Here is a 23,393-nt window from a genome sequence, read left to right as displayed (position 1 = left end):
AACATCCTAATCCAGAAGCAATTTTGGCAAAATAAGCATGTCCTTTCCCAGAGCTTAGTATCAGTCAGTGGAAATTTATCAAACGTATTGTTTACTCTGAGAGAAATTTTAATATCTCAACAAAAAGACAGAAAAAGAACCCTCATCACTGACTTCCTTTGGAGTAAAATTCACCATGATCTCTGCTCCCATGTTGCTAAGCTATTGAATCCCTTGCACGCATCCCTCCAAGTAAAAAGGTCATGGCTTGGCCACTCTATGGTGAGACCTTGGGACCCAGCCCTTCTTTCATGGAGCCTTCAGGTTTCTTCACGGCCACTGAGATGTGTAGGAGGTTCAGTAGACTCTGAGTGCGTGAAAGTCTGGGTGCCCATAGGAAGAAGTGGTGGCAGAGTCAAGGAGTTATTATTTTGTCATTGTTCTATTTTTACTATTTGGTCCTTTTAAACAATTTCAGTTTAGTCCCCCTAGACTTCTATATGCATGTTAAAGCCAAGGTAAATGCATGTATTTAAAACCTGTGACACAAGATACACAGCCACTAAAATGAAGTTGCAAATGGAGTTGCAGTTTTGATATATATTCCCTGCTCTATCTAAAGAATCAAATCACATATCAGGAAGAATCACCCACAGCTTAGAGTAAGGATTGGTTAAGGACAGCACACCTGCTTTCAATTCTGTTGATGTTTAAGTTTTAAATAGAGCTGCTACATCATCCATGGGTACTCTTTCATTTCCTATCTTTGAACTGGGATCTAGAAAGAAGTGCTTAAGGGAAGACATAAATGCAACTTCTTACACTGTTTTTTTTAATTAAAATTGTCATTCTGCTTCACAAAAAAAGAGTATTTTTAGGGTAGAATGAGAAAGTCCACTGACTGCATGCATCATGCTCGCTATCAAGGTAATTGAGCTCAACCTTCTCAGAAAAGGTGGCTGATTTTGACTATTCTTAATTTGAGTGTCAGTTTGAGGTGCAACTTGAGGATGGCACCCAAAATGTGTGAATCTCTTTGTTGGATCATAGACACAGTATGGTCTTTGAATTATATCATCTCTTGACATAAATGTGCTTTGGTATTTAATGTAAATATTTTTTATTTATTAGCTTTCTATGAATTGCTAGCTGGAACAAGGGGAAGATGCAAATATCTAGGGATAACTTTTAAAACTAAAATGTGTTAAGCCTCCTAAGTAGGGTGTTTATAAAACAATTTTTGCTTGTACTTTCTCTCTTTCAAAGAACGTTAGTAGTTTTCTGTCATCTAGATAAATGTTTCAAAACTAGTGATTATGGAGCCTTGTCTAATCCAAGCTGTTACAGGAAAAGTCATGAGACAGACAAAATCCCTAGGTACCTGGGATCTGTTACTGTGGCCTGTAAACATATTAGCAAACTCAAAAATATAAGGATATGCTGCTCTAGCAATTCAGCCTTTACCAACATTATAGCAGTTTTTCTAACGAAAAGAAATATTATAGAAATCACAGCTAACTCAAACAGCTTGATCTGCTAAATAATAAGTATTTTATCGTAATCTCAGGGTATTTCATGCATGTAGTGCATAAAAAGTCCAACAAAGTTCTGCACGCATGCAGCGTATTTATATTCCCTGCAGTTTTTATAGTGAAGTTTCCAAGCTGTGCAAAAATAATAATATAATAGGATCTCTATTCATTTCTCCTTCAGGAATGCTGTGCATATTTATTTGCTTAGATTCCTTCCATTCCCCCCAATCATTTTGCTGGAAGACAAGTATTCACTAATAATTACCCTTTTCCATCTGTGAATTTTAGCAAGCAGGTTTGACATTTTTCTCTAATTTTATTGTGATATTTTCCTTCACTTTTTTATGACAATGGCATATTGGATACAGCCTCTGACACAAGGCGTCTTCAGTGTGTCGTTTATCAGTAAAACATCTCAGCTTGGTAAGAAGAATGGTCCTATGGATATTCATTCAGAAAATTGGATATTCATTCAGAAAATTGGATCCAATACTCAGTTCTGTTAAATGACTCTTACAGGAATTCAGAGCCAAATTTGGAAGTGTTAAGCAACTGCAGCTACAGCCAAATTCCCCCAAATCCTCAGAAAAGCTCTCAGTTCATGTTATGCTGTTTGAGGCCAGATCCTGAATGTTGTGTTATTCTGATAATATTGCTGCTTATTTTGTTCCCTATAGAAGAACTAAGTTGTCTGGAGTTGTCTGGTCATATGTTTTCAAGATTACTTAGAGAACCATGTGGGTTTTGTTGTTGTTTATGGGCCCTAGCATCCTGACAGTCAGAGAACATCTTTCTTCACTCTTAATTTTTTCAATTATTTAGCTTGTAAAGTTTTCTGTTTCTCACTGCCTCATTGACCAGCTTCAAAGTCTATAATCAGAGACGCATATGAAATCATCAAATCAATTGGAGGAAATTCAAATCTGCTGGGTTTTTGTTTTGTCTTTATTTCCCTGCATCTCTTTGAAGTCACTATGGACGTGCAAACCCTGACTTCAGTTTTCTCTGAAGAACCCCATCATCCACCAGCTTTACATCTGAGCTTTATCTGAGCCAGATTCCTCAACTTAATCCTCTCACAGTTAGAAGGATATTCAATATGGCCAGTGACAGGGATAAGGAAAAGTCTGGGAAGAACTTGAACTGGGTGGAACTAATGAGACACTATTCAATTCTCCAATATCATCTTTCAGGTGTAAATAATTTTAATACTCCCACATAAGCAACCAAACCATACTGCAGCCTCTGGGGAAGCCTTTGCATTTTGCAGTAATCTATCTAAGTTTAACCAAGAAACAATGCATTCAAGTTTAGCTTTTATTTTCAGTTTCATCTGACAAAAACTCCTTGGAAAATCTTAGAGTAACCAACCATCTGAATCTTTCTCCCGTTTCCAAACAGCTTCAAACCTTCTGACACCCCACTCTTTTCACTGTTCTATCCATTATTTTCTAAAACAAGCTTTTCCCAGTGCAGAAATGTTTAACATAAAAATAAGGCAAATGTTTTATCAATTTGTAATGCAAGTATGAAGACAATATTGTGTTTTATTTTGATTTGACAGTTTTTAGGAATTTTTATTATTTTTTTGAATAAACTAGAGTCTTCTTGTGTTTGGGGGAAAAATCATAGCTCAGATAGTCACCTTAAAAAAAAGGCAACAAAAAGAGAACTAAATGTGACTGTAATTTCTTGTTATATAGAAATTCGGAAGATTTTTAGGAAGAAGGACTGAATTTGGACCTGTGAGAGAGAGACTTCTAGATGCTGTTGCACACCTTTAATGTGAAGAACCTCACCCCTGTGTTTTCATCCCAGCAATTTTAGACACATTTGAAGGTGGCACATATGAATTTGATGAGAATTGTTGTTGTTGTTTTTTCCCTCACATGGTACACAAAAGCATAAAAGCACAAGGATGTTTTAGACAAAATAGTGTCTCTCCAGCAATCTCTTCTGAGTTCTTGGGAAGAGTCTGTTTAGACTTCTTAACAGTGGAGGGTTCTGGATAATGGATATTGAATTTGTCTGTCCATTTTACATCAGCTCTGAGCCATGTGTCCGAACTGCAAAGGAGGGGAGGGATTTCAGACACACTTCTATGTCAAGCAGTTATACGGTGAGTTATCAGGGCTGCTATATATATATATATATCAGGATATATTATATATATATATATATATATCTGCTATATATCACAGTGTTCTCAGAAGTGGCTAACTTTTCCCAGGCACCGGGACATTTCCTGGATTGCATGTAAATCCCTCTGCCTTGGGTTTCGTCTTGGCTGGCTCTGCACAGCCAGGGCATGTAAGCTAGTAGGAATCATGGGGACATAGCTGGAAATTAGGCCAGATTTTTCAGAGCCAATGTGCTTACCTCAGGACTTTCATATTCTGTTTTGGAAGCCAGGCATATAAGACAGTGTTTCAAGGTATTTCAGTCATATATTAGAGCAAATATGAAACCTTTGTGGTGAAAGTTGCCAGAAAATTATAGTCCAACATATAAGACATCCTTCAAAGATGTAGATATATTTTTTTCCATCAGCAATAATTCATCCAGCTGTAGGTATTTTTCAAGTCCTCTCAGGCTACTTCATGGCATCTCAGCTACAGAAACAGCCAAGATATTGAAACTAGCATATGTTTTGAAAATTGACAGGTAAAGAAACAGATGAAAGATAATACATGAGCAGCAAAGAATCAGATTAATATGGACAACATGGGGAACATTCTACCTATGCAGGGAGCAGTGTTGGATATCAGAGGGCTCTTTCATCTATAATAACAAGACCCAGTGGCTGAAAGCCAAAACTTCAAATTGGAAATAAAATGCAATTTTTTAGCAAGAGGATACTTAATCATTTGAACTGTTTACAAATGGGTATAGAAATTGCTCTTTCATTCGGAGTATTTAAACCATGGTCTTTTCTCTTTTCAAATGAGAACTGGAGTTCTCAATGCACTAGAAGTTTTCAGGGTGATCACAGCAGTCTCTGGGTGAAACCTAGCCTTAAGTTATGGAGATGGTCAAACTGAAAATAACCTTAAAATTCATGTCTTTACTAGTGAGGAAGCAGGTAGAATCTATTTGTTTTGTGGGAAAACAGAATTTAGTCTGATGATTTTTCTATGAATTTTAGGAGCTCAAGTACTGAACAGAAAACCAACATTACGCTGGAGTTATACAATTTTCCATAAAAATTGAATCCTTTAGGTGTTTACATTTTAATATTCTGGATAGAACAGATTTCTTCACAGGAAACACACACAAAAAAAAAAAAAAACCTTGATATTAGTTTCCAAGTTCATTTTTCTGTGTAAAAAAAATATTCTTCTCCTGTTCTCAAGATTTGTTTTTTAACAACAATTTCTGGGCTTTTGAACACTTACCCAGATGTTCATAACAGAAAACAGATTAAAACACTCTTTAGCTACAAAAAGAAATCAACAATCTCTTTAAAATAAACAACAAGAACAAAATCAACAAAATCAAAGTGGTCAATAAATTGTAATATCTGAAACAAATAACGATACCAAGATTCAAAACCTATGCACATAAATGCAGCAAAAGTCCTGAAAGGAACAATTAACGATTGACTAAAAACTCTTCAAATTCTAATTAGTGTAAATACATGTCATTTCTTCTTTTCTATCATACAATTTGTATTGATCATTGCTTCTGAGTGATCTTTCAACAGTGACCTCACATCACATGTCTTTGGATGATAGACCATGCAGAATTGACTTTTTTGTGGTTAGTATTTATCACTACAAAAACTTGCTAATTATTTGCAAACTTTTACACATTGCATCCTTCCTAAGTAGATTATTCAGGAAGGTGCCACCTCATGCATTGCCATTAACTCTACTTCAGACATAAGTATCAAAATGACTTCCATAGCCAGACACTGTATAATTTAATCATGCTCAAAGGATTTCCATAATTGTATCCACAAACATTACTGCAAGATCAGCTTTCTGCTCCACAAGTTTCAATTAGAATATGCAACACACCAGTGAATTTAAAAAAAAAAAAAATAAAAATAAATGAATGCTTCTATTCCTCTCATCTTCAAGAGTTTTTATACAAATACTTAGCCATGAGCACTTCCACTTCTCACTTTCTAAATATTGCCTTTTATAGCGTTCTTCTCTCCTGCACTACGTATCATCCTTGTAATTTCTAGTATTTTGCTAATGAACTAGCACAGGGAACTGAAAGATGCTGCAGATTACTAATGAAATAGGGAGCCTTTCACTGCTAAGTTACACATCTAATATCTGGCCTAGGTTTTCCTTGGTACAAAGATGTAACTACTGTCTGCAGGCTGTTCAGTAAGCTATATGAAAATCATTACTAGTTTCAGTCTCCTCCTTATGAATCAGCGGCAATTAACTGACTGAGACACAGAAATTAAAGACAACATTTTTGGAAGTAAACTGCCGAACGTCTAAGAATCAGATTGCTTTCTGAACAGTGAAAGTCGATCAGGGTGCTAACTTTATAATGTCCCAGTCTGAAAAAAAAAAGGCAGATTAAAAATCTTAATTGTTCATGGTGTCTTAGAAAGTCTTAGTAAAAATGGAAAAAGAAAGTATAATGTAAATTTTTTGTGCTTAATTAATACACAAAATTTTGGCTGAGAATTCAAATATACCTAAAACACATTTAAACCTAGATTCCATATTGTCAAATATTTCTTTATGGCTTGCTAAATTCTAACTCTATATTAACAAGTTGCACTGATTAATAGGTCATTCTGATTAATATGTAGCCATGTTCTGTCCTAAATAAATATTTAAAAACACTTATACATAAAAAGCAAATACTTGAAAAATTATTTACAAAATCTGAAGAAATATTGAATGTGTTATTCTTCTTGTGATGAGGTTGTCAAATTTTGGACCACATAAAATCTTTGGAGATAGAATGAAGAGAATCAAAAGGGCACAATATCACTGTGGCGAAAGAATGATTTATGAAAGGTGTATGAAAGACAATGATGTGACTGGTAACAGCTATCGTGGATTTACGAAGAACAGTCAGGTTTGATCAACCTGGGTGACTTCTCAAATGGAAAGTCTGACTCTGTGAATAAGTTAGGAAGGGCCTCTAAAGACCTGTAGTCCACCATCCTATTCAAAAAGCCAGGCTAATTGCAAAGTAACAGGAGGTTCGGAGACTTATCCAGATGAGTTGGCACTGTACCCTCAGTGCCAGCTCCTGAGGAATATCATTCACATCATGTTGATTAGGAGGGTCACAAGGATGATCAGAGGGCTGGAGCATCTCTCCTATGAAGACAGGCTGAGGGAGTTGGGGTTGTTCAGCGTGGAAAAGAGAAGACTGCAGGGTGACCTTATAGCAGCCTTCAAGAACGTAAAAAAGGCCTACAGGAAAGCTGGTGAAGAACTCTTTGTCAGGGAGCGTAGTGATAGAACAAGGAATAATGTCTTTAAACTGAAAGAGGGTAGGTTTAGATATTAGGAAGACATTCTTTACTGTGAGGGTGGTGAGGCACTGGCACAGGCTGCCAAGAGAAGTTGTGGCTGTCCCATCCCTGGAAATGTTCAAGGCCAGGTTGGATGGGGCTTTGGGCAACCTGGTCTAGTGGGAGGTGGCCCTGGCATGGGTGTTGGAATAAGATGATCTTTAAGGTCCCTTCCAACTCAAACCATTCTATGATTCTATAATTCTATGATTCTATTAATTAATAAAAGGTGCATGGGAATATATGCCTTAACATTTCCATCAGGAGTCCGTCAAAAATTTCCTAACCTTCTAGTAAGCAAAGCTCACAATAGGAAATGGGAGCAGCATAATCCAGCCATAATAAAATTGCCAGGGGTGGAAGTGCTTGATCAAAGTCCATAGGGACTAACTTTTATAGGCATTGGATGATGGCTGTACTCAGCAAAGCAGTCATTTTTGTCATAATCCACATTTGCATCTCATTTGCTGAGAGCTGTTTTATGATGGAGTTGGGGCACAGACTAAGTGCTTACATTGTTGGCTAATTACCCTTCAAGCCCAGTGGGTAACTATGCTCTGTAGATCAAGATTATAAAGTTGGACACTAACAGCAGAGAGAAGTACTTGGATAGGGTGATGAGTTAGTGACACGTCACTCTCTCTCCTCCACAAGTACCAAAAGCAAAATAATGTCTGACTTCCCAATTATTTTAAACCAAACTTCTGGGATAGCAAAAATTGCACTATTATACTCTGAGTTAGTTTTTGCTCTGATGGAACCTGTAAAATTTTGTTTCTTATTTTAAGGAGAAATCTCTGTGATTTTATAAACAATGGATGCTAATATGAAATGGCCGAGATTTTCATCTTTGCTTTCCTAAGAAAGGCTTGAAAAAGACAAACTGTAGTACAAACTCTAGAGGCCAACTGCCTCACAAATTTCCTCTCAGTGATTCGAAAGCAAAGCCTTCTGTTGGGTTACTTTCATTTGTCTCTTCCTTTTTTTCTGCTCGTTTGCATTTTTGCCACTATGTCCATATTTTATCTCTTGTGGTGGGGCATGCCAGCACACATACCCCAACAGCTTTGAAATAAAAATATTAGGAAAATCTGAAATATGAGACTTAGATAAGCTTAGAAATTCAGGGAAAGTTGAAAAATAAAAAAGGAATTGTTTATCTTTGCTTTTTATCACCTCAGTCTTATGTGCTAGTAACTAGTCTCAAACAAATATTTACATTTATTTCAGAATGAAAACACTTTTTTAAAGTTATGTATTTTTAGGCAGTATTAGAAACATAAAGTCTTAATTCATCAGCTGTGACAATATGAAAAATTCTTCACATTCATTGCCCGCTGTTTAAAATAGAAGCTGTTAGGCAGAGCTGGTGGCAGTTTAAGCATAGCTGTGTTCTAGCAATGTAGTTGCTAAGAAAAATAAATCAATTAGAATAGTTTGCTAACATAGCACCGTTATATCACATATTTTCTGTTTCATTTATGGCCATATGGTCAAGGATTCATTTTGTCTTGGCATAAGGACATTTTTGCAAAAGAAAAATTGGATTGACATTTTATTTTTACACCAAACTAAATTTCCTTGTAAGATAATTATTTATGCAATACGATGCATACGAATTTGATGCATGATCTCTGGAAGAGGTTACTAAAGAAGGAATTAAGTTGATATTTTTAGCAGTAGTACATAAAATATATACTCAGGAGTTCTGTAGAGAAAATTGTCTGGTTACCAACATAGGAACTGCTGTTGTGATAGCTGCTCTGCTGGCTGTTGTAGCTGGGATTTAACCCAGTACCTCTACAGAGAAAATCATCAGTTGGTATAGCTATAAAGCTCTGCTACCAACAGCTCTCATCTTGACAGAATGGGTAGAGAGGGTGGAACTTGTAATATACACTTTCTGCAAGTGTAACTCCTATTATATCTATGTTCTTATACATAGTCATATGGAAGTCACACATTAATGCCAATGATAGGCCACTGAGAATGATTGCCCCGCTACTCAGACTTAAATCTTGCTACAAGCCTAAAACTAATCAAACTGAGATGACAGCTGACACGGACAAGATCTGATCCAAAGATCTTGGCCTTTTGTCAGGAATGTCTGTCTCATCTTCCTATAACCATCTCTTTCCATAGGCGGCACCATTATTTCATCCTCCAGTCTGAACTTTTTCATATCACAGATATTGAAGATGCTTAGTATTATTCCTTCATGTATTTAACCATGCTTGTGACCAAAAGACATCCTCACCAAAGAACTCTGATAAGATGAAATCTGGAAAAAAATAATCCACTGCAGTTTTTTTTTTTCCTCATTATTATTATTATTATTTCCTCAAGAGCATTCTCATTTAATTACTGATTAATCACTGAATTAAAACACTGTCTTTCCCATCTTAATGACCTTTAGCATCTAGCCTTCTCACTGGGCCTTTCCCTGCTAGACTGAAAAACAAAAACAAAACAGTATGGTTCACAGAAATTCATATTCCTCAGAATCTTGAAAAATACAATAGATTTATTTTCTAATTTTGGAATATTCTTTTTAAATTGTAGACTCTAAAAATATGTGTAGTATGATAATATCCATTTCCATAGTTCTATAGAAGGAGATACTTTTTATTTGTCCTATAGAAGGATGTATTTTTTATTTCAACTGCTGCTATATACAAGACTTGACATGAGTCTTTTCTGATGTAGGAAACCACTGGAGCATCCAGTGATTCTCATCCTAGTTGCTCCCTAAACCTTTCAAAAAATATTACTTTCTGGACTCTTCTTCTGTTGTAGGCACCTTTGTTCCTTTTACTTACATAGACAAAATTTTGCATTTATCTGAACAGAAAAGGTGTCTTGATTGAATAAACTGATTCATCAGGCAGTCCTGGTCATTCTATATCACTACTCCACTTCATCATTTTTTGCTGTTCCTCCAGTCTTTGTGCCAACCACATATTTATTTCATTGACAATGATGATGTATTTACTGCCAGATTACCAATAAAAATGTTGAATAGTATCAGGTGCATTTTGCATCTCTGAAGGTTCCTACTAGAAAAAGCTATAATGAAAATTCCCCATGAATAACAACTCCTTAACATTTGTCAGTTATACCATCCATCAGCTCTTTCCTGGTAATGCATGGTGCTATATTTTAATTGGAATGCCACACGGTCCTAAATCCTTACAAAAGTTTAAGTAATGTAACAATTAATAATGACTTGAATAATTCAGATATCTTTGACAACAAAACTGTAATCTCCTCAAAAAAATACATATATATATATATATTTAAACCATAAAATACATTGACATTACTTATATGTCAGGCCTTTGATCTTCACTAATGAAAACCCATTTCTTTCCCCTTGGACAGAAAATATAGCAATATTGTTAACCAAATATCCTTTTCAAATACTTATAGATCATTGTCACTCTTCTGGGCTTCATCTGGGTTTTCCTCAGGATTTGTCCAAATGTTCATCAACAGTTTCAACTGTGATGTGTAAGTCATCTAGGCCATGAAAATTCCTCAACCTTTATCCTTAGAAGATGTTGTTATGTGAACTGAAAGGTATGTCATCATCTTTTTGTTGTACTTTATTCTTGTCTGTTTCCAATTATGGAACAGAAATATTTACTGACTATTTCTGCCTTCTATACAAGGTTGTTAATTGCATCATCTCCTTCTACAAATTGCCCTTTATCATCTCTCATGACATATCTAATCTAATTAGAAAATGTTCCTGTGAAGCAAGTCAAAGCATTCCCTCTTGCCCCAGCTTCTCCCACTGGAGAAGTGCAGTGTCCCGGGGCGGGGGGAAGAAAGAAAAAAAAAAACAGAACCTAGCTGCTTTGATGTTGCTATCTGTGTAATTCATCTGACCATCTTTGCTCTCATGCTGTGCCTTTCTTTGTAGAATATTTTTTCCTAGGAGATTTAGACATAAAAGCTACATCATGAATACTTTCTTGGGATGCATTGTGCCTTTGTATTAAGACTTCTCAAAAGCCTTTGTCTTATTTCAAGATTCTCTACTCCCAAATGCAAAATTATCTTTAAAGGTTTCTTGCAAAATGTTACCAAGGAAACAGCTAATAAAATTCTTTGTCCAGAAAAGCTGAAAATTCACAGATATTTTCTCCTTCCATTTGTTTTCTTGGATTAAATGTAACTTGTATATAAAAGTGATTTTGTGTTAAATGCCATTAAATCCTTATAATGATAACTTAACCTAAACTGTAACAGTAGAGCAGCAGTAATAAGAATATTAGATGCTGTCTATCCTTACATTGAAATGATATTTGCTGAGCCCATACAGGTACAGAACTGGAGAGATTAAGTAATTTGCCTAAAGTCATATGAGAAGGAAAGTGCCTAAAGTCATATGTGCACATGTGAAAGGCAAAGTGTGAGCCTGAGCTATAGGACTTCTCTCCCACAGCCCCGTACATTTTCTGTAAGGTCTTTAGGTATGTTTTTCTGTTTGTTTTTTCCCTTCTTTTTTGGTTGCAGCTGTCAAGATTCTTTCAACAACATTCATCCTTAAGGATGGAAAATGTCATTTTTTCTGACAGAAATGGAAACAATAGAAGAGGGGGACGAAAGTCTTCCTGACATACAGTTAAACAATGTTGTATAAAAGTGCTGTTCCCTCTGCTGAGGATATGAAGCAGGGAGAGAAGCTGGGACAGCTGTGGCAGGAAGAAACCAGGTTTATTTTCAGAAACAGCCAGCAGTCTGCTGAATTTTGGTCCTTTTTCCACATCTCTTGATGAAGATAAACCATTTACCAGGCCTAAGTGCCCAAGAACTACATAACCAGTCAACATAGTTGTTAGTTTTTCTCCAAGGAGTATCTTTGGTCCTAATCACAACACTATTCAGCTACTTGTGACCTTGATCTCCCCACCTTCCTTGTCCAACTTAAATTCATACTCCTTCCTTTCCCTTGCATTGGGGTGAAGTGATTCTTCCTGCTGAGCCACCAAAAAAAAGTGAAGCCCCTCTGAATCAACACCAAAAAGAACAGTATTTCATGGTATTTCCCAGCTAAACGGTCTCCCCTTGGGGCCTCGCACTTCTGAACCTTTCCCCCAGCAAGGAACCAGAAATTTGGGGCAGGGAGGACAAGGCAGACTCACCTTTCCTGGGAAGCCTAACATTACCTTGCTTTGCTGTATCTTCCCTACCATTAATTAAGAGAATTAAGTCTCCAAATACAAAAACGAATAAGCATATTCTTAACTCCAGGGACAAGTGGAAGAAAAGAAGCACACAATTTACAAATTCTTTAAGAATATATAACAATTAACAATTAAACACATGCATTCTGAACCCACCTGTAAAAGATAAGTGACGCGGAGGAAAGGGTTAATTTGCTATTAGGAAAAAGACTATGCCCAAATCCCAGTTGAAGTCCTAAGCACCAGATTGAAGCGCATTTCACTTCAAAAGTTCGAAGGCTACAACATTTGTTTGAGGATCACTGGTCTTCTGAGTGAACTGAGGACCAGCAGCAGTAGAAGCAGACCTTCTCCCTCCTTCCCTATTTAAATATATATATATATATATTTATTTAAACAGAAAAACTAACAAATCCAAGTATGTGAAAGTTATGATTACAAGGGCCTCTACTTTTTACCATGATGCTGTTTTGCTCATGAAGCAAAATGGATATGAAACAAACAAGCAATGTTTTATGCTGAGGGGAAAAAGAATACAATGTTGATTCAAACTATTTCCATAAGGGAGCAATGTTGGGAAGCTCCATTAAGTTGCCTGGCACTAGCTGGCAGAAAAAAATAAATGAAAACACAGCTTTAAGAACACTGCTTTATTTACGGATGACCATAAATGGAGCAAAGCTGGAAGGTGTTCAAGACTGCTGACTGGCTGATTGTCACAGCTAATTGTTTTTGACATCCAAATGTCCTACACATCAATATGCACAACCTGCCAAGCCACAGGCAGCATCTATTGGGTAGTTAAAACTTTATAAAGGAACAAAGCACCCAGAGCTAACACAATGTATGGTCATGAGATCAGGCACATCATTTAACAAAACTTATTTTCCATATGCATTATGTTATTATCTTTCTAAACAGGTTTACTACCTGACAAATTAAAGTTCGTCTTCTAATATATAATGACAGTGCTAAATGAGAGCTTTGGTAAGTTTTGTCTAGAAATGTCAGTCTTGGTTTGATAGGCACCAGCTGAACTTAAGATTTGCAGAACAGCTAAAGGAAAGGCTTAGAAATGGACTGGTAGTGAAAGCACATTTTGGAAGGATCAGTAGAACAATCCTACTGTCTTTTGCTTTGTGTAGTTGCAAGTGCAACTTAAGTACCCTCAGCAAACTAGTGGAACTTTCATGTATAAATTCAGAATAAGGGAGACATTTTCTTGCTATATCTTGGTGTTAGCTGTATCACCTGAAATAATAATGAATCCCTTGAAACTAATCTTTTTTTTTCTTTCTTTCATTTTTTTTTTTTTTCCTAAATCTTTCTAAATGGGAACCTAGTGTTAAGTTAGAATTAAAGCCATCTGTTGAGAGCTTTATGAGCACTTCAAGATTTGAATACCTAAATCAAAACATCTTGCTGTGACTTAATGTTCTGAGATGTGGTGCTCCTTACTTCATGAAGATTTCTTTGTTTCTACTGGAATACTCTTAAACTGAAACATGTCAGTTCACTAATGACTTCTAAGTGCATGCACCTAAAAGTCTCAGCAAGAAAAATTTGAACAATGACATTTATTAGGTCCTAGATTTTAGTACCTACTCTAGATATTAAGTCTATAAAAACTGAGTTCTGCCAGGTCTGCCAAGTTTTCTCATTATACAAATAGAAAACAAGTTTGCTATCACAGAAATTCACCCAGATTTACTTTGGTTTCCAACAGTGGACCTTTCACTCTGATACAATATCACTGAAAACAGAAGTTCAGTAAGCCAAACTGTGATCTAATCTCCTTTTCAATCCTACCATTGTCTTCAAAATGTGATCTCAGTGACATCAGGGTAAATATCCATCGGATTCATTGGCCTAAACAAATATGGGAGTGAGAGCTAACTGAAAACTCTTCTGCTGCAGATTTGGAGTTGAAGGTTTATTTTATATGGATGCATTTCATCTGGCTGCAGTTTTTCAGACACCATTTCCATGTACAAAATCGAAGGCTTTTTCCTAAACTATTTTTTTCATTTTTTTTCTTTTTTTGATGAATCTTGAACATTTGAATTTTAAACTAACATTTTATCTTTGCTCTGCCCCTTTTCTAAGCTCTAAAAATCAAGAGTTTGTGGCCCTTCTTCTGTCCCCTATCTAGCACTTGGCAAGTACCCAAGCATGCTATTACACAAATCAGAATGTCTCCTAACAGATAAGTATGATTAGGCCTTTTTCTAAGGACACGTGTTGAAATTTCTCTGGGAAATGAACAGCTATCACAGCTATCACAGTTAGTTAGCTATTGTTATCTATTGCGTGAATTTTCTTTCACTGCAGATTAGTTCCATAACTGTTTCTCTTACTCCTCTTGGAATTCCCTCTGTTTTCTTGATCTTGTTCTAGGAATAAAATTCTCAGAACAGACGATAAAGTATTTCAAATGTTACATTTCAGGAGAGCATGAAGCATAAAAATAAAGAGCAAGTAGAAAAACTATAGCTATGAGGAAATACGACTTTGAGTCTAGGTACAGTTCGTGTGTTGCTGGAGTAAGCAGATCACAGTAGACACCCACATACCATATGCTGTCTACCATCATTCACAAGAGCTTCCAGACACCTCCCACCCATACAAGGTATTTGTCCTACGTTTCTTTCGCCTCTTGATGCATAAGTGCTGCCACTTTGTGGTTCAAATTTTCTCTCTGCATACTCCTCCAAGCCACTGTAACCTGTTCTTTGCTAATCTTTACTTCATTTTGTGTCATTCCCTCAATTAGAGTACTCTTAAAATAAATCCAACAGACTGCAACCCATTCACCTGCTCAATGGAAAGTCGTCTTTGAGATTCTGGAAATTCAGAGAAAGAGGTTAGCGATCACAGAAATTCAGCAAATATCTGTTGCAAAGATAAATAGTATGAGTACTCCAAATCAGGAATTTTCAAAGCTATTGCTGCACCATCTAGACATGGGAAGATGTTCTCTTCATTTAATGGGTAGCAAAACAGCGTAGGCCTTACCCAGATCAGGGACAGAATAAATCATCATATTATGAAAATTTAGTCTGCTTCACGGTAGTTGAGATAACAAAGTCTCCTGCAAGCAATTGCGACTATGACTGCCTCCAGGACTGTTTTATCAAAATAATTCTAAACGGACATAATAAAAAACATTTGAGAAAGTAAATTACATTTATGTTTTTCTTGCACAGGGAAAGCCTCAGATGTAATGATCATTTTACATCTAACTGATATAAAGGTGATTTAAAATAAATGTCACTGAGACTCTCTGTGCAAAGGCTACACTAATATAAAAAGACTCCAGGGTAAATAGATATGTCTACAACTGTCTTCTTTAAAATGTCTTTTAAAAATCACTATTGTTCTTTCGTTAAGCAACTTTTGATTTTATTGCTGACTGAGACAAAATAAATACTGTCTGAAAAATAGAACTAGAAATGAAGATTAATCCACCAGAACGTAGATTCCTATATGTTTAGCTATAGTTAATTATTATGGCCAAAAACAGTACTGGACATGCCATTGACCAAATATGATTCAAAGTTATTTGACACCTATGTGACTGAAGAGAGTGTTATAAACACTGTAGCCACTTGGGACCAAATTAAGACTATTTCAATTAATTGTCTAGAGGATTGTTGATACCATACATGTTCCAGGTGTCCACTTATAGAATGGTGTGCTAAATTCCAGTTGGATAGAATACCTGACATCCTGTCCTGAGTCAGCTGTCTTTCACCTCATACCTGTCATCTCTCCCCTCTTGTCAAAGGTATAAACCCTCTGCAGTAACATGTAATTGGCCTTGCGTACAGAAAAGCTATCCGAATAATTGTGAAACATTACAGGGGAGCCTGGATTCCCCATTTCTAGGTGTTAGGATGCACAGATGATGAGAATTGTGTTTTTCCCTTCAGTTCCCTAAGTTTCAGTGACCTAAAATGAGAATCAAGCCTCTGGATTCACAAATCAATTCAGAAACTGGGATTTGAGCAGATCTGATTTCTTTCTCACCATTTTTATCCTGAAATATTTGACTTAGAAACTGAAAAATTCTCCTTGCACTTTAATTTACATGTGTAATTCTACTTTGCATTGCTGACTTACTCCTGCAGCTTCCTACTCATAACTTTAGCATTTGATTCTTTGATTGCTCAGGTGGCTCACTGTAACAGAGACTATCTTCATTTAGACCAGTAGAATCTTCTACTTCATAAAAAATAGATTATTCAATCAACAATCACTTATATTTACACTATAAGGATTTCTGAATATGTGATACACACTTTAACACAAACTTTGGCTCTGTCACTAGCATGAAACAAGTCAAAATAGATCAAAATAAAACAATTTAATTAATCTAAATCAATTTAAATACAAATTTGGATGAATTTTCTGTTCGATACTTATTTCCCTCATTTTAGCCTGACAAAAAGCTTATGCTGACTGTCATTCTGTTGATGGATTTCTTGGAAAAATGGTTCAGCTGATAAGAAACCAGGGATGGCATCAATGGAAAGTCATCCCATGAACAGTGATTTTGATCAAAGGTATTATGTGCCTTAGGACTTTGGCAACAGATGAGGCATGACTGGAAGCTTGTATCTAGAGGAACGATTTTGAACACAGCTTCAGTTTTGCAATGCTCAGATTTTGCATTTTTAATTTAAGCCTTCTGAAAGTGGATTCTTTTATTTTGTTAATGAATTTTCTGAAAAGCAAGATCTTTTAGAAAGCACCTTAAAATCATCAGCCAAATTTGTAACCATCAAAGTTCTCAAAACTGTCTGTCCTCCATTATCAGAGTAGGTATTTCTTATTGCGTTTAAATTAACCATTTTTGCACAGATCTCCTAGAAGAACATTCAGAAGAAAACCTCCCTATGCCTTCAGAAAACTAAGATGTCATGTGGAGACGACAACTTCTGACTTTTTGACATTTAAGAGAAGACACATATTGCTCTCCTTTCCTCATTAGATATTTGAGAACGATTGAAAAACAAAAACAAAAAAACAAAGGTTAAGCTTGCCTCCACAGCACTATGTGTATGGAAGAGTTTCAAAAGCCATGGGAAGAGACAAAAAAAAAAAAAAAGGGAAAAAAAAAAAAAACAGGAAGATGAAAATACATTTCTTGCCTCAATGACATGAAAAAGAATCACACATTTAAAAATTTAGCAGTCCCTTTTTGATTCTTGGCCACAGTTTTCTGGTAACACTTCTATCAGTCACATTCATTTGAAGCATGTGGTGACACATATTGGAGATACGAAGACACAGTTTCGGCATTTGCAATTTCCCATCTTCAAAGTGCTTTTTGGTTTTATCATCAATCTGGAGAAAACCCTGTAGTGTGTGATACAGATTTTCTCCCTTTTTTATCCTTTATTTGTTACCATTATTTTATTTCGTTTCTCTCTCACCCAGAACCCTAATATTAATTTGTATCTATGACAGCTTTCAAGTTTTGCGGAACCAACATCAAATATCACCTCTAGTTAAGCCTTCATTAAACAAAAGTATCAACTGTTATATTTCAATAAAAAGGGAAAACTCAGGTAAACATTGCAACAAAAAGCTTCTGTACTTCACTCTTTAACCTGAATGGACCTGTACAAAATATAAAAGAATACAAGAGCTAAATTAGCATAATGTTGAGTCACCCCTATTGAGCTCCATTGGTTTAGAAAATAATTCACTTTTGAGTACCCATTAGTCTAAATAGATAATTGCAGGGAGAAGAAAAAAGACTACAAGAAAAAAAATAAATTATTAGAACTATGTGTGAGAGACCACTGGGGCAAGTCTAAAAAAACCTGAGCAATTAGTGGAGGATTGTTGTATGTCAGAAATGTGGGGAAAAAAAAAATACGTGTGGACAATAGATGTTTTGTTCATAAGTTCATTTTTATATATTGATTGAAATGGAAATTTAGACATTCTTCCAGAGCAAATATGCCAGTCTAGTTATTTATGAGTTGTTTCTCTTCATCCTGTTTCCCTCAAACAGAAAGTACCAGTACATATACTTGAAACAATTTTGCAGCATATTGGTATATAACTGACCATGCAATGACTTGCTACCTGGGCCTGATCCAGAATCTCAGTAAAAAAAAGTCCTAGAAAAGAATCCTTATCAGTGAAGGTCAGTGAAGTTTCACAGAGGTACGCAAAGACATTTGATCTCTGAAAAAGTATTTTCAGATGACATCATACAAACTTATCTCAGTAAACAGGGGAATTGGTTTGAAATCAGCAAATGAAATTTAATAAGAAATGAAAGATGCTACATATGAGAGAAGGAAATCCAGCACAGAAATAAAAATGACTGTGCTGCCACAAGGCAGTATCAAACCTGAAGGAACACAGGAAATAACAAACAGATTAGGAAACAAAATTTTAAAATGGAATATTGCAATGTGGGATGTATTATTAGAAGACTTGTATTTGATGCAAATGTTGTTCTTGTAAGGAATTAGAGTTTAAGAAAGGGTGTGACAGACATTAGAACATCTGAATGAGACTGGAAGAATATGAGAGGTTGAAGAAGCAAATCCTAAAGCAAGATTTTTAAAGAACTGGGCCTATTTAATCTAGAAAAGATTAGAGGAAAACATGATAACAATCTTCCAGTAGTTGTTGTTTTTTTTGTTTGTTTGTTTGTTGTTTTTTGGTAACAGCAAAGGGTGTTAAGAATGGAGTGATCAAATGTTCAGAGAGTTCAGTAGGAGTCAGAGAAGAAGTAATTGGTTTAATTTGCAGTGACAAAGATTTAGATTAGATACTAGGAAATACTTTCTAACTAAAAGTGTAAGGAAGCACTAGAACAGATTACCTAGACAAGTTGCAGAATTAACTTTCTTGGAGATCTTAAAGTAAATATCTGCTAGAGGTGGCCTAACTATATATTACTTGCTCTGGACCAGGGTGGGTCTTGCTTTAGACGCTCCACAAACTGCTGGGGACCTCTCCCTATGGTCCTTGGGGTAGGGGCACCCTGAGCCCCAGCAGCTGGGCCAGAGGGGCGAGGCTGCTTTCAGCACCCCTACAAGTGGTTCTAAAGAGAGACTTACTAAGGAGTAGGTGTCAAAGTCCAGTGATGGACTGACCCACCATTCCCTTCCTCCAGCACTTCAACTTTTTTCCTGATATGACCAAAACCCACCAGTATAGCACTGATGGGACTTTCACAGTACAACACAGGATTTGGCTTATGTCCAAGAAGCTCTCCAGCTCGTGATAGTGTTATAGATCATGCTATATCCCATTGAAGAGCTCCTAGGGCAGTTTGGAGAGCACAAGCAGACCACTAGGTCAATCATGACTTACATTTCATGACATGTGAATGATACTTACAGTTCATATGTCCTAATCAGAACTAGAAACTCATGTAGGATTACTTCATTTTTTATCATGGTCACTATTGGAGATTCCATCTATATTCAGCTGCTTCATAGGATTAGCGAAATTCATGACCAATGTTCTCCAAAATTCTCAGGGTCCCATCCTATACCTGTTAAGGGAGATTTCTGGCTGGGAGATTGCCACAAAAGGAATTATGCACTTCACTCACAAGAGAGAAGCAGCAGTATGTTTATTGATGAAAACAGTGATTTAGCAAAGCTTAATACTGAATAAGACTGACTTAATAACGTTCTAATAGTAAATGTGACATTAACAAGATTCATGATGGCAAGGTCACTTGATTATTTACTGCATAGAGGAGAAGATCAAACTAAAAGCATCAGGGAGACCCTCACATTGAGTCACGAGGTCCAGGATGGAGTCCCTTTTTCCGTCCAAAATCCAAGGAATCTGCATATGACCAGATCCTACGCCAATTCCAGACTTAACAGTTTATGCCTAATATGCACAATCAGCCCTTTACATCACTTAGCTAAGATTACAAGATTTCAGCATGCTTAGCAAATTACTTGCAAAGCTTCAACAAGCTAGCTGTTAGTCACTTACTGAGTATCTATTGCAGGTAAGGAATCTCTTGACATTGAGGAGTAACCTTGAGAGGCATCCCTGCACAAGGAGAAGATTCTGGCATGCAGCCTGCTGCAGTACAGGACTGCTCAATGAGCTCTGGGCTGTCCCCTATTTATGGGGTAAGATGATTAATTACTAATTACATTTGATTACATTACATTAAGATAATGTTTACAAATACCTGAGGTGTGGGAGACAGAGGGATTTGGCCAACCTCTTTTCAGTGGTTTGTGGGGACAGGACAAGAGGCAATGGCACAAAATGGAGCCCAGGAAGTTCCGCCCCAACATGCGAAAGAACTTCTTCGCGGTGAGGGTGACGGAGCCCTGGGACAGACTGCCCAGGGAGGTTGTGAAGTCTCCTTCTCTGGAGACATTCAAGGCCCGTCTGGATGCCTACCTGGGCAGCCTGTTCTAGGGAACCTGCTTTGGCAGGGGGGTTGGACCTGATGATCGCTTGAGGTCCCTTCCAACCCCTACAATTCTGTGATTCTGTGATTTGCACACCAGCCATATTTGATTGGTACATGCTCTGTTAGCCCTTGGACCTACCTTCCCCGAGTCCACCTTGAGCCCAGTTTGGCTATCATGACCAGATGCATTCATCATGGTTGTCACCAATGGTAATTGCCCAAGCAGGGTTATGGGCAAAATGTCCGGGGGGGGGGGGGGGGGAGGGAGGGGAGGAACAGGGAGAGTGCACCACCACAGGGATTTTGCACATTATGCTACATACCCAACATGAGCACCAACATTTCACAGAGTGCAGTCACTGAGGTAAGCCTTGTGAAATGCTGATGTGCAGAGAAATATCCTCATTCATTCTTTTGTTACATCCAGCCTTCCAGCATCTCCTGGGTGTTGACAGCAACAATCAGCAGCCTCATTCATGTGATGCCTCTAATAAAGAATGTGTACAAATCGATCCAGAATAGAGAGAGAACTGTCAGACTCCTCTACAGACGAGGTTTACTAAATGTTGTGTAGACATAAATGGAGTTGTTTCTCTCCCTTCACCCCTCCTTGCTTTGCATTTTGCACATGGAGGAGACATGCTGTCATCTGTTAATAAGGATAACACCAACAGTATTTACAGTTAAGACACTGGGTCAAATTCTGCCTTATTTTATCTCTGGAGGAAATATCATTGTACATAGGTGCAAATGTTATATTGAACAGGGAAAAAAAAAAGTGAGGAAAAATATAAACCTGAGTATATCTTGTTTTCCTTCTGCATTTAGCTCCTGGAGTAATGTGAGTGAGTCTTCAACATTTGCGGTTGGTAGAGCTGCACATAATACAAGATTATTGGAATTACAGAAGCCTGAAGTGAGCTGTGGACCAGGGTCAATTTAGTAGCCAATACTCCGAAACTGGAACAATTTATCTTGGGCCTCATTAGAGCAAAGTGTGAACTCACAGATCTATAGACGTGATGGTTCTTTCATGCTGTGTTAATTGCAAAACACCTAATAGTTCACTGCTGGAAATCCATAACACATCGTAGGATTGAATGTTTCCACTGTGGATTTAGCTTTACCAATTGCGGTAAATAATGAAGTGACTGAGTTAAGGGGAAAAGACAACAACAACAACAACAAAAACCCACAGTGTCCAATGTATTTGCATTCTTCAGAGTTTCTTTTTACACGTTCATAAGATAATTATTTGACAAGAACATATGACTGCATTTTTCAGAGAAAAATGTTCTATATCATGAGAGTCATAGAAAAATGTATTCTGGGTCGTGTCCTAGACTCTCCTCAGAGACAAAACAAGCCACTGCCTTTCACTCTCGCTGGGTGACACCAATCGACACTGACATTTGGGATTGAGCACACTTGTCCTTCCATAGCCAAAACTTTTCTTCTAAGCCTTTTCTTCTAATCTGTATTTCCTCACCAATCAGTGGAAAGATGTAGACACTTCTTGAAGGCAACTCGTAGCAGTATAAGACAAATGAGTAAAAGACAGAAGATGAATCACTCTCTAGAGATCCTTCTCCCTCTCTCTACTCAGTGTAAAGAGAGCCAAGAGGACTGCTTTAGTTTAAACACTTTTCAAAGAGCTGAAATTAGATTTGGTGAATCCCACATTAAACCTCTGGTTTTCCCTCTCCTACAGACAGATCCATTATCTATGCAGAAGTTTTCTTTCAGTGGGGATTGTAGGAGTGAGTTTTTCACAAACATTTTGACCAGATCTATTTTTTGTCCTAACATGCACATGCTTATGAGTTCTAGAAACAAAATTTATAGCTCCTACAAAAACCAGATCTACACACCAGTATAGGGTTTTTACATGACTCTCTTTATAGCCCATTATTTCAGACTTTTTTCTCTTTAACACCATTCTTTTTAGCTCATTTTTGTGAGGAAACTGTAATTAGCTGATTAGTAATTAGAGGCTTGGAGATAAGGTTAAAGAGTTGAGTTATATGTTTTCTGGCCCATATAAATTTCCTTTGACATTTATGAGGTAACTTCACTGTCCCTAGTCCTCAGCAGGAAAACAATTTTAAGAACGAATTATCCATGGGTAATCTTAGTCATAAAATATTAAGGGTTGTAAAGTTTAATAAACACAAGTTTAAATTGCAGTGCAAGTTTAATCACCACATAAATAAATAAATAAATTTGGTTAAACTTCTTTTTTTTCAGTTTAAATTTATGGTCTTTCTCCAAATTTGTGCCAGTGTTGATGATGGAGTGGTGTTCCTGATTAAATTTTGGCAGAGCTTTTAGCATTATTCTTTTGTGAAACTTAAATAAATAAATAAATAAATAAATAGAAAACAGCAAGAACAAAAAAGTGTTGAAAAGTGTTGTGACATTTTGATACATTTTACTTTTTTGGTTTTGTTTTGGCCTTGTCAGCTCATTTAACATTACACCTCCAAGCACCTTCTTCTTGTGATTCGGAGGTATTTTGGTGATCTCAGTTCTGTCCATGAGCTGGATACACCCCTGGTGAAAGGGGCAGAGGTTTTGGAGAGAGCTCCCTATGAATAGCAGGATAATCTTGTACTGGATACCTCCAAGAGTGCATTGGGGTTATGAGGGACATATTTTGGGGATAACACAAATTTTAACACATTTACCTCTTAAGGCAGGCCAGCAGAAAAGGAAGACAGGAAGGCAGAAAGGCAGGCAGGAAGAAGTGTCTCTCTATGGCACTAAGTAGT

The 23,393-nt window shown here is 36.8% G+C and overlaps 1 long non-coding RNA gene across 1 annotated transcript; it reads left to right on the top strand.

Annotated features, from left to right (window-relative positions):
- Positions 1-749: 749 nt before the first annotated feature.
- LOC310892864 lies at positions 750-23,001 on the top strand. The gene is made up of 3 exons (XR_014578529.1): positions 750-906; positions 20,203-20,329; positions 21,451-23,001. It is a non-coding gene; the product is annotated as an uncharacterized lncRNA (long non-coding RNA).
- The last annotated feature ends 392 nt before the right edge of the window (positions 23,002-23,393 follow it).

This window comes from Anser anser (assembly GCF_964211835.1).
Source record: "Anser anser genome assembly, chromosome: 1".
Classification (NCBI taxonomy): Eukaryota; Metazoa; Chordata; class Aves; order Anseriformes; family Anatidae; genus Anser; species Anser anser.
This window is presented reverse-complemented; position numbering and strand designations above follow the sequence as displayed.